We start from the raw sequence: 12,027 nt of genomic DNA, 5'->3' as shown, positions 1-12,027 counted from the left end.
ATCAGGACTGAGCATGTCCTTTTCACCTATGGCATAGGAAAATAGTTCCACAAAGAGGAATTTATCAAAAGCGTGGCAACAGTGTCCATGTCAGGGACAGCTCCCAGGCCTCTAACTAGAGGACCTACATGAAATATGTGTTTCCCATCATCTACATCTGTGTATGAGATGTAGGTCAAGTTCATACATAGTCCATGGTTGTTGCTTCAGTCTCACTAAGCCCCCTTGGGCCCTGGTTAGCTGTATTTGTTGATCTTCTATTGGAGCTCCTATTATCTGAAGGTCCTTTTCTCCTTCACTCCACTGTTCTATGAGACTCTATATGTACCACTCTATGTTTGGCTGTGAGTCTCAGCATTTGATTTGAATCACTGCTGGGAGAAGTCTTTCAGAGGATAACTCATCTAGGCTCCTTCTGCAACAGAGTTGGAGGTTGGCTGTCTTCCATGGGTTGGGTCTTGAGTTGGGCCAGGTATTCTGACCAGTAAATTAATTCTAACCAACAACTATAACGTTTGTGCATGAACAACAAATATTGAGCGATAGTACAAGTTTTATCTGATTTTAAAATGATTCTCACTGTTTCCTCTAATGGTGTTATAGCAGTCATGGCTACTACAGTTGTCTACATTATCCCAGTAGTCTTGCTCTCATCCACTTATATCACAGTTTGTCACTATTCAGGCATAGTGTGGTGTAAAGTGTAAATGTCCTTTTCTTCTCTAAAATAAAAAGCGTTCAAAATAAAATCAAAGTTCTTTTAATATCTGAATGAATGGGTTTGAAGCCTGTTGAATGGTAATTAAAAATTTTGCAGATGTTTGTGGGAGAGTGTACTCCTGTTTTCACATGATGGTAAAACAATGTTCCTACTTGCTGGGGCAAGCGAAAGGAATCCTGATGTTATATAAGGTGTTAGAAGACTTGCACTTAGAAGAGAGAGTGATGGCTTGCTAAACAGAAAGAATACTGAAGAAGACGGATTGACATCTCAGGAGTTAATATCATGTCGTGTCCTGCTCTTGATTAAGACCTGATTCACTACTCCGCCCTGAAAAAAATGATATTAACAACCCTGTGTAATAATAGCTCCATAGCATAAAATGTTCTTTTCTGGGCTACATGGTTACCTGAATTTACCTGTGCACAAAACAAAACACAATCACACGACCCACAAACACACACACATAAATAACGGATAGTGCATTATATTTAAAATTAGAGGAGAATATTTTAATGACTCTGCTGCATAAGAATGCTGCTTTTTGATGAACAGGTAAGACACCAGACTTTAAAGTACTAAAGAGATATTTGGGAAGAGATGACTGAGACTTTCTTTATGCCTACCACATAATACCCTTCAATGTTAAATCTACCATAAGAGACACAGTTGAATGATTGACAAGAGAATAAAATATTATTAAAATAGTCTCTTTAGCATGTTTGAATTTTAGATGACTATGATGATCAAAACTCTCTGCAGTTGTCATATTTCTATCGAAGGAAAAACATGGATATTAAACAGCAGCATTTCACTAAGAACTACCAAACAACTTTTTTGTTTGCTTGCTTGCTTAATCTTTATTTCTTTGTCTGTTTTATAGATATCCCTAGACCCAGGTTATAAGAATAAGATTTCATTTTGAAATAAATATTTTATTTTCATTTCTTGTATAAGGCTGTTTTATAATATGCTTGCAGTGATCACAGAGACTAGAAAACAGATTCCAGTCCCATGGTCTGCCAGTAAAATGATCAAGGGCTGCCACTTGGGTGCTAGGTAGAGATTTCATTATATTTTCTTTAATTACTTTGCAACATGTTTTATGTTTTAGTTCATTGATATCAGTATACATCTTCCAGAAGTTGATCACCTTCTCAAGGACATAATTTAGGAGCTGGATCATGAGGATAAAAAATGATAAGTCTAGTGGCAAGGGACTTAAATACTGAGCTATTAAAAGCACCACTTATGTCCTCTAAGTACTTTCATTTTATTGCATGAGGTTACAGAGAAAGAAGTGAAAAAAAACTACCTGTGTGCCATTTGTATTGAGTCAACACTAAATAAATAATCATTTGAGAAATATCATCTGTAGGGAGGGTAATATAATTTGAATAATTTTGGCTAATAACTTTCACTATTACAACCATTCCAGCTACTATTTCATGAATGTACTAATTGGGTGTTATATGTAACAACATTAAATATAAGATTACTTAATATTTCATATCATGTGTCAACATTTGTCCACACTTATCCAAATTTTAAAAGACAGCAAACCTTTTAAAAGAGGTTTCTTGAAGATCCCATTTATCCCTTCTGTTCTATGACCATTTCATTTAAACGTCCTGTTAGATTTTTCTATAACTGCCTGTCCTATAGAAGTGTAAGATCTATTTGTAACATTTTCTATGTTACAGTGTCTAAATAATTGTTGTATTCTATAGGATACATATGTTGATGTATCAGATTCAATTGGTAAATGCATTTGCAAGTAAGCAATCACCTCAAATTAATGTACAATCTCAGAATCATACTTTTCAGAACTCAAGACAAAAGCCCCCTGAAATTGTCTATAAGACTGTACTGTATGGTACCCATGTTTTGATTTTGAAACTCTGCCAAATGGAACACTTAAGCTATTGTAAGCAATTGCTTTAAGGTGACATTAATACAACCTTTAAAATTTTAAATTATATTTAACTAATTTATTCAGATTAAATCTCAATTGTTTCCTGTCCCTTGTATCCTCCCATTTTCCCTCCCTTCTACTTATACTCTATTCCCCTCCCCTAGGTCTGTGACTGAAGGGGACCTCCTCCAACACCCTACAGTCACAGGCCATCAAGTCTCATTTGGTAGCCTGCTTATCCATTCTCTGTATGCCACCAGTCATTCACACAAAGGGGAAGTGGTCATATATGGGGCACCAGTGTGCATGTCAGAGTCAGTCCTCTCTCCCCATACAACTTTGGATGTCCTGTCCATTGGCTAGATCTGAGCAGGGGTTCAATGTCTACCACATGTATTAGACTTGAGAGCCTGTATTTAAAATTCATAATATTGACTTTCATCTATTAATTGAATTTGAAAATATAACACGTATTCTCATTATGATGGTTTGTCACTGAAGCCTCTAGGGTTTCAATGGGATAGCATTCTTTAATTTTGTCACAAGGTGGCATTGTAGGCCTTATATTGGATTTACCTGAAGCTCCTTATTTTAATGAGAATGGGTGTCTCTACTTAACAGCCCAGGCTGTCCTAGAATCTCTTTGTAGACCATGCTGGATTTGAACTCACAAAGATCCACCTGCTTCTGTCTCCAGAGTGCTGGAATTAAAGGTGGGTGCTGTCAAGCCTGGCTTCCCTGAAGAATTTTAATTATGGTTTAAGGAATATTCTAATCTTTGTTTTTACAACCTTCATTTTAGCATTCAGTTTTTGAGTCTCCTTTCTCTCTATGTCTGACTTCTTTTGAATTTCTTTAAAATGAAATATAAAATTGAGTTATGATTGAACATGATTTTTGGTATGGTGATAATAAAAATTATACAGTGTACAACCACCAATTCTATAACATTTTTCATTTTTTTTAATGTGTAACATACTTTATCTTTTAATGTCTCTAGTTTTCTCACAGGCATCTTGTAGGCAGGGAACTAATGTTGATTAGAGCACATGTAGCTGGGCTGGTAATTACCTTTCTCCTTTCATAGTATTCAGAGTACCTTCCAGTGCCATGAATACTAGTCCATAGGTGTAAAGGCTTTAGCTCAACTTTTCCATGCTCAATAAGTCCTATAGTTGTTATCTTCAGCAATGTGGCCTTATCTTTATTTCTGAGTGCAGACTCTTAGAGGACATCCATGTTGGTCTAATGTCCGCTAACAAGTAAGTATATACCATGTGTATATTATCCTTTTCTTGGTTTTACTGTTGGTCCCAAATAAGTCAGAAGAAACTTAAAGAGAAAGATGCCCTATTTCCCTTAAAGGGTGGGTATGGGTCAATTTTTGGTTGCTGTCTTGGGCTATAGATGTTATTGTCATTGGGAGTTGGTGATTATTTATTCTTGGTCTTATTCAGAGAGAAAACAAGGCTAGACTTAGAGATTTCTCTCTTTTCCTTTATCTTTCTTTCTTAGGTATGGAGACAGAGGCTGAAAAGAAAAAAAGGGATATATAGAAATACATAGAGATGATAGGACAAAAAGTAGATTATTGAATCTACTCCTCAAATTATGGCCTTAATTGTTACTCACAAGAAATGTTATTTCAATTAATTGATATAGAATTTTGTGTATTGATACAAAATAAGTTTAAATTTGATACATTGAAATAGAATTAAAAATTAATATTCTTCACATATTATATTTCTACTCTAATATGAGGTTTTGTACCCATATAACTCAATTAATACATGATTTATTTCCAATACACTGATAGTGCTATTGCAGCCTGTTTAGGATAATTAGAATAATTAAATGACAGCAGTCAATTGTTAGTTGATGAGCTCATGGTCATGTCAAGTGCAGGAATCTACATCCTACGTTTAACAGACAGATATAATTCTATAGACAGATAAGGTTTTAAAAATCCTCAGAGACCTACAGAATATGGCATTTAAAGTTGTTTTTATTATTTTAAAGATTCTTTGAATATAAGACAGGTTAACTCCTGGCAACACTCAGCCTACCTGAAAGAAGGTCATGAGCATCGAAGAACCTCCTTATGGAGATGGCTTCAAATGTGTCAAAACAGCCACGGGACAAAATGTTCTTGTAGCTACCACAGACAGAATTCTACTTAAAATTGAAAAGTTGGATGCATGCAGAGCCAACAGCCAAACTCTGCCAAGATAGAGTAAGCAAGGCTGGGATAGTTCCTGCCTCACAAATATGTCTCTCAAATATAATGGGCCAGAAGGATGAAGATGATGCTCTAATGTTAGGGAGAGTTTGGGTGTTTGTTCAAGTGGCAAACTGTCTCTTTCATTTTTTCATTATGGAAGCTATTAAACTGAACTTACTGTATACTCAGGAAATTAAATGTATTCCTTCTCATGTCTCTAATGGGGTTGAAGATCAGACAGTTAGTTTTTAAATTAAGCTTAGCTGTGTAGAAGTTAAGGTACTTTTAGAACTATATAAATATTTTAGGTTGATAGATATAAACTTTTTTCTTTTTTTTTTCATCTATTTTTTTTCTTTTTTTTTAAAATTTATTCTTGTTACGTCTCAATGGTTATCCCATCCCCTGTATCCCCCCATTCTTCACTCCCTCATATTTCCCCATTAGTTGCCTCCGCTATGTCTGTTCCTGAGGGGGATTATCTCCTCCTGTATATGCTCATAGGGTATCAAGTCTCTTCTTGGCAACCTGCTGTCCTTCCTCTGAGTGCCACCAGGTCTCCCCTTCCAGGGGACATGGTCAAATGTGAGGCCCCAGAGTACATGAGAAAATCATATCCCACTCTCCACTCAACTGTGGAGAATGTTCTGCCCATTGGCTAGATCTGGGAAGGGGTTTAAAGGTTACCGCCTGTATTGTCCTTGGCTGGTGCCTTAGTTTGAGCGGGACCGCTGGGCCCAAATCTGCCTATCTAATGTTCTACTTGTAGGTTTCTAGGACTCTCTCGATCCTTCTACTTTGCTATTCTTCCATGCTTCTCTCATTTACAGTCCCAATAGGATGTCGTCCCCTCTGCCCCAGTTTCCTGGTAAGTGAAGGCCTTCGTGGGATATGCCCCTTGGGCGAGAATGCAGATATAAGTGAGTATATATCATTTGATTCTTTCTCCTTCTGGGTTAACCCACTCATTATGATCATTTCTAGCTCAATCCATTTATCCACAAATTTCGGGAATTCCTTGTTTTTAATAGCTGAGTAGTATTCCATAGTGTATATGTACCACAGTTTCTTTATCCATTCTTCTACTGAAGGACACTTAAGCTGTTTCCATGTTCTGGCTATTATGAAGAAGGCTGCTATGAACATGGTTGAGCACATTTTCTTGTTGAGTGCTGGAGCATCTTGTGGGTATATTCCAAGGAGGGGAATAGCTGGGTTTTCAGGAAGCCCTATTCCCGTTTTTCTTAGATAGCACCATATAGATTTCGAAATTGGCTTTGCCAGTTTGCATTCCCACCAGCAATGAAGGAGTGTTCTCTCTCCACACATCCTCCCCAGCATGTGGTGTCCCTTGAATTATTGATCTTAGCCATTCTGATGGGTGTAAGATGGAATCTCAGAGTTGTTTTGATTTGCGTTTCCCTGATGATTAAGGAGGCTGAGCATTTCTTTAAGTGTTTCTCAGCCATTTGATATTCTTCTGTTGAGAATTCTCTGTTTAGTTACAAGCCCCATTTCCCAATTGTGTTATTTGGTTTGATGGTATTTAATTTCTTGAGTTCTTTATATATTTTGGATATTAGACCTTTGTCAGATGTAGGGTTGGTGAGGATTTTTTTCTAGTCTGTAGGCTATTGATTTGTTCTCTTGACAGTGTCTCCTGCCTTACAGAAGCTTCTCAGCCTCATGAGGTCCCATTTATTAATGGATGACATAAAGGCCTGGGCTGTTGGTGTTCTCTCCAGGAGGTTGTCTCCTGTGCCAATATGTTCCAGGCTCTTCCACACTTTTTCTTCTGGGTGACTTGGTGTCTCCGGTTTTATGTTAAGGTCTTTAATCCACTTGGATTTGAATTTTGTGCAAGATGACAAATATGGGTCCACTTGCATTTTTTTACACATAGACCTCCAGTTAGACTAGCACCATTTGTTGAAGATGCTATCCTTTTTCCAATGAATGGATTTGGTTTCTTTGTCAAAAATCAAGTGACCATATGTGTGTGGATTCATATCTGGGTCTTCGATTAAATTCCACTGATCCACCAGCCGATTGCTGTGCCAGTACCATGCTGTTTTAATTACTATTGCTTTATAGTACAGTTTGAGATCAGGGATGGAGATTTCTCCGGAGCACCTTTTATTGTACAAGATTGTTTTAGCTATTCTGGGTTTTTTGCTTTTCTATATGAAGTTCAGAATTGAACTTTCAATGTCTTTAAAAAATTGTGTAGGTATTTTGATAGGGATTGCATTGAATCTGTAGATTGCTTTTGGAAGGATGGCCATTTTTACTATGTTAGTTCTCCCAATCCATGAGCAAGGAAGATCATTCCATCTTCTCAGGTCATCTTCAGTCTCTTTCTTCAGAGTTTTTAAATTTTTTTCAAACAAGTCCTTCACTTGATTAGTTAGAGTAACTCCTAGATATTTTATATTGCTTTTGGCTAATGTGAAGGGTGTGGTTTTCCGAATTTCTTCCTCTGCAAGCTTGTCATATGTGTATAGGAAGGCTACAGACTTTTTTGAGTTAATATTGTATCCAGCTAATTTTCTGAAGGTGTTTATCAGCTGTAGAAGTTCTCTGGTGGAATTTTGAGGGTCACTTATGTACACTATCATATCATCTGCAAATAAGGATAATTTGACTTCCTCCTTTCCCATTTGAATACACTTGATGTCCTTTTGTTGTCTTATTGCTCTGGCTAGAACTTCGAGTACTATATTGAAGAGAAATGGAGAGAGTGGGCAGCCTTGCCTTGTTCCCGATTTTAGAGGAATTTCCTTGTGTATCTCACCATTTACTTTGATTTTGGCTATTGGCTTGCTGTACATAGCCTTTATTATGTTGAGGAAAGTGCCTTTTATCCCCGATCTCTCTAAAACTTTAAACAAGAATGGGTGTTGGATTTTATCAAATGCTTTCTCTGCGTCTAAAGAAATGATCATGTGGTTTTTTATTTTCAGTTTGTTTATATTGTGGATTAGATTGATGGATTTCCATATATTAAACCATCCCTGCATGCCTGGAATGAAGCCTACTTGGTCATGATGAATGATATCTTTGATGTGTTCTTGTGTTCATTTTGCAAGTATTTTATTTAGTATTTTTACATCGATGTTCATAAGAGAAATTGGTCTGAAATTCTCTTTCATTGTTGAGTCTTTGTGAGGTTTAGGTATCAATGAGACTATGGCTTCATAGAATGAATTTGGTAATTTTCCATCCATTTCTATCTTTTGGAGGAGCTTGAAGAGTATCGGTATTAACTCGCCCTTGAAGGTCTGGTAGAATTCTGCACTGAAACCCTCTGGCCCTGGGCTTTTTTTGGTTGGGAGATTATCGATGATTGCTTCTACTTCTGTAGGGTAAATGGGACTATTTAGCTTGTTTAACTGATCTTCATTCAGTTTTGGCAAGTGAAATTGATCAAGAAAATTGACCATTTCTCTTAGAAGTTCAAATTTTGTGGCATATATGCCTTCGAAGTAGAATCTTATGATTCTTTGTATTTCTTCAGTGTCTGACGTTATTTCTCCCTTTTCATTTCTGATTTGTTGATTTCAATACTGTCTCTCTGCCTTTTAGTTAGTTTGGCTAATGGTCTGTCTATCTTGTTGATTTTCTCAAAGAACCAGCTTTTGGTTTTGTTGATTCTTTGGACTGTTTTCTTAGTTTCTAATTTGTTAATTTCAGCCTGAGTTTGATTATTTCCAGACTTCTACTTCTTTAGAGTGTTTCTGTCTCTTTTTTTTCTAGGGCTTCCAGTTGTGTCGTGAAGATGCTTATGTGCGATGTTGCCAATTTCTTTTGAAGGCACTTAGTGCTATGAATTTTTTTCTTAGCACTGCTTTCAATTTATTTCACAAACTTGGGTATGCTATTTCTTCATTTTCATTGAATTTCAGAAACTCCTTGATTTCTTTCTTTATTTCTTCCCTGACCCAGGTGTCATTTAGCAGAGAGTTGTTTAGTTTCCACGTACATGTAGGCTTTTTGTTATTTCTGTTGTTGTTGAATTGCAGCCTAAGAGCATGGTGATCTGATAGGATACAAGGTATTATTTCAATCCTCTTGTATCTATTGAGGCTTGCTTTGTGACCTACGATGTGATCAATTTGGAGAAGGTTTCCATGGGGTGCAGAGAAGAAGGTGTATTCTTTCTTGTTTGGGTGAAAGGTTCTATAGATATCTGTTAGATCCATTTGACCCATGGCATTGGTTAATGATGTTATTTCTCGGCTTAGTTTCTGTTTCAATGACTTATCCTTCAGTGAGAGTGGGGTGTTGAAGTCTCCCACTATTATTGTGTGGGGATCGATGTGTGGTTTAAGCTTTTTTAGGAGATCCTTTTACAAATGTGGGTGCCCTTGTATTGGGAGCATAGATGTTCAGAATTGTGATGTCATCTTGGTTGACTTTACCTTTGATGAGTATGAAGTGTCCTTCCTCATCCCTTTTGATTAATTTTGGTTGAAAGTCTATTTTGTTCGATACTAAAATGGCTACGCCTGCTTGCTTCTTGTGACCATTTGCTTGGAATATTTTTTTCCAACCTTTTACCCTGAGGGTAATGCCTTTCATTATGGGTGAGATGTGTTTCTTGGATGCAGAAGAAATGTTGGATCTTGTTTATGTACCCATTCAGTTAGTCTGTGTCTTTTTATTGGAGAATTGAGGCCATTGATGTTGAGAGATATTAATGACCAGTGACTGTTAAGAGTCTTAATTTTGATGTTGTTTCCAGTCGAGTGTTTGTGTAGTTGTGTTTTTGCCATGGGATAGTTATCTATTTCCTGGGTAGTTTTGGTTGTAGCTTGACCCTTTGGGATGGAGTTTTCCTTCTAGTACCTTCTGTAAAGCTGGGTTTGTGGATAGGTACTGTTTGAATTTGTTTTTGTCATGGAATATTTTGTTTTCTCCATCAATGGTTATTGATAATTTTGCTGGGTAAAGTAGTCTGGCCTGGCATCTGTGTTCTCTTAGGGTTTGCAGGATCTCTGTCCAGGACCTTCTGGCTTTTATGGTCTCTGCTGAGAAGTTAGGGTGTAATTCTGATAGGTTTACCATTAAATGTTATTTGGGCCCTTTTTCCCTTGCAGCTTTTTAATATTTTTTCTTTGTTCTGCATGTTTTGTGTTTTGATTATTATGTGGCGGGCAGTTTTCTTTTCTGGTCAATTCTATTTGGTGTTCTGTAGGCCTCTTGTATGTTTATAGGCATCTCTTTCTTTAGATTGGGGAAATTTTCTTCTATGATTTTGTTGAGAATAGTTTCTGGGCCCTGGAGTCTGATGTCTTCTCTTTCTTCAATGCCTATTATCCGCAAATTCTTCTTTTCATGGTGTCCTTAATTTCTTGGATGTTTTGTGTCAGGAGTTTTCCAGATTTGCATTTTCTTTAATGGTTGATTCAATATCTGTGATTGTATCTTCTAGCCTGAGATTCGTTCTTCCATCTCTTGGATTCTGTTAGAAAAGCTCACCTCTGTGTTGCTCGCCTTCTTCTCTGAGGTCTCACGTTCTCGTTTTTCTTCTGTCTGTGTGTTTATCATTGAATCCATTTTCATTTTCAGATCTTGAACTGATTTTTTGATTTCTTTCATCTGATTTTTTTGTATATTCCTGAGTTTCTTCCATTGCCTCTTTATAGGTCTTCAGAGCTTGAACCGTTTTATTTATTTCTTTCATCTGGTTGTTGCATTTTCCTGCAATTTTTCCAGTTCCACTCTATGTGCTTCTTTATGTCTCTCACCTGTTTGTCTGCGTCTTCCTGCATTTGATTACGAATTTTATTTGTTTCCTCCATTATCATCCTCATTACTAAGGATTTGAGGTCATTTTCTTGTATTTCCGTTGTATTTGAGTTCTCTGGGTGGTTTTCTTTGGGATAGCTGGAAACTGGAGACGCCATGTTGTTTTGGGGTTTTTTGCAGTATGCTTTTTCGTTGTCCTTTAGACATCTTGCCGTCTTTGTTTTTGTTGGGTAGCTTCCAGAGTTGAATGGAGGGTGTCTGATGATAGATTCACTTGTTTTCTCACGATTTCCCTAGGCTGCGAGCTCAAAGCTTCACTGGTGTGGATGTTAGGAGGTTAGCCCTGTTGTTCTGGTCTCTCACAGCCAGTGATCTTCAGCCCCCCTCTGCTGTGGATCCTGAAATTGTTCTTTGTCTCTGAATGAGCATTGGGTCAGGCCAAGGTACCCACAGCCTTCTGTGTCCCCTGCTAAGTCCAGCCAGTTACACTGGGCACGAACCACGGGCTGAACTCAGCTAGATTCTCAGTGCCTGAACCGTCTGCCGAGGTCAGCTAGGGATTCTGGGCCCAAAATGCACACAGTGTCCAACCAGAATTTTTGGGCTGAGACTACGCACTAAGCTCAGCTAGGATCTTTTGGCCCAAAGTGGGTGCTGTGGTCAGTATTGACTCAGGGCCCGAACTGTCCACCAAGCTCAGCCAGGAATTCTGGATTCAAACTTCACACTGTGTCCAACCATTGTCTTACAGCCAGTGGAATGGAGCACTCTGCCCAGACTGCATCACAGCAAGAGAACTGCATCTGCATCGAGCTAGGGCCTCCGGTGAAGCTGAGCACTCTGCCCAGCCTGTGTCACAGAAGGAAAACTGCGGCTGCATAGACTTAGCGCCAGTGGTGGAACTGAGTGCTACACCCAGCCTGTGTCAAAGCAGGAGAACTGCGGCTGTGCTGGGTTAGCGCCAGTGTTGGCTATGAGCGCTCTGCCCAGCCTGCATCACAGCAGGAGAAATGCGGCTGCGCTGAGTTAGCGCCGGTGGTGGAACCATGTGCTCTGCCCAGACTGTGTCACTGCAGGGGAGTTGCCACTGAGCTGAGGTGGTGCCTAGGGTGGAACTGAGTGCTCTGCCCAGCCTGTGCCACTGCAGGGGACTGGTGGCTGTGCTGAGTTAGCGTCTCGGGCAGAATTGCTTTCTGGGCTGAGCCAGAACCCAGGACTCTGGGGCCGAACTGTCTGCTGAGTCCTGTCTGGGTCCCAAGGCACCACGCGACCCAAATCCTGCCCAGAGTTCCCTCTCCTTCAGCAACTCCCACCGGCCACCACACCAATCAACTGCACTGGAAGGCTATGAGCTGCAAACCTCAGCCACCGCCACTGCTGATGCTGGTGCCGCTGGTGCCACTGGTGCCACTGCTGCTG

Source organism: Acomys russatus, unplaced genomic scaffold (assembly GCF_903995435.1).
Source record: "Acomys russatus unplaced genomic scaffold, mAcoRus1.1, whole genome shotgun sequence".
Classification (NCBI taxonomy): domain Eukaryota; kingdom Metazoa; phylum Chordata; class Mammalia; order Rodentia; family Muridae; genus Acomys; species Acomys russatus.
Note: the sequence above shows the minus strand (reverse complement) of the source record.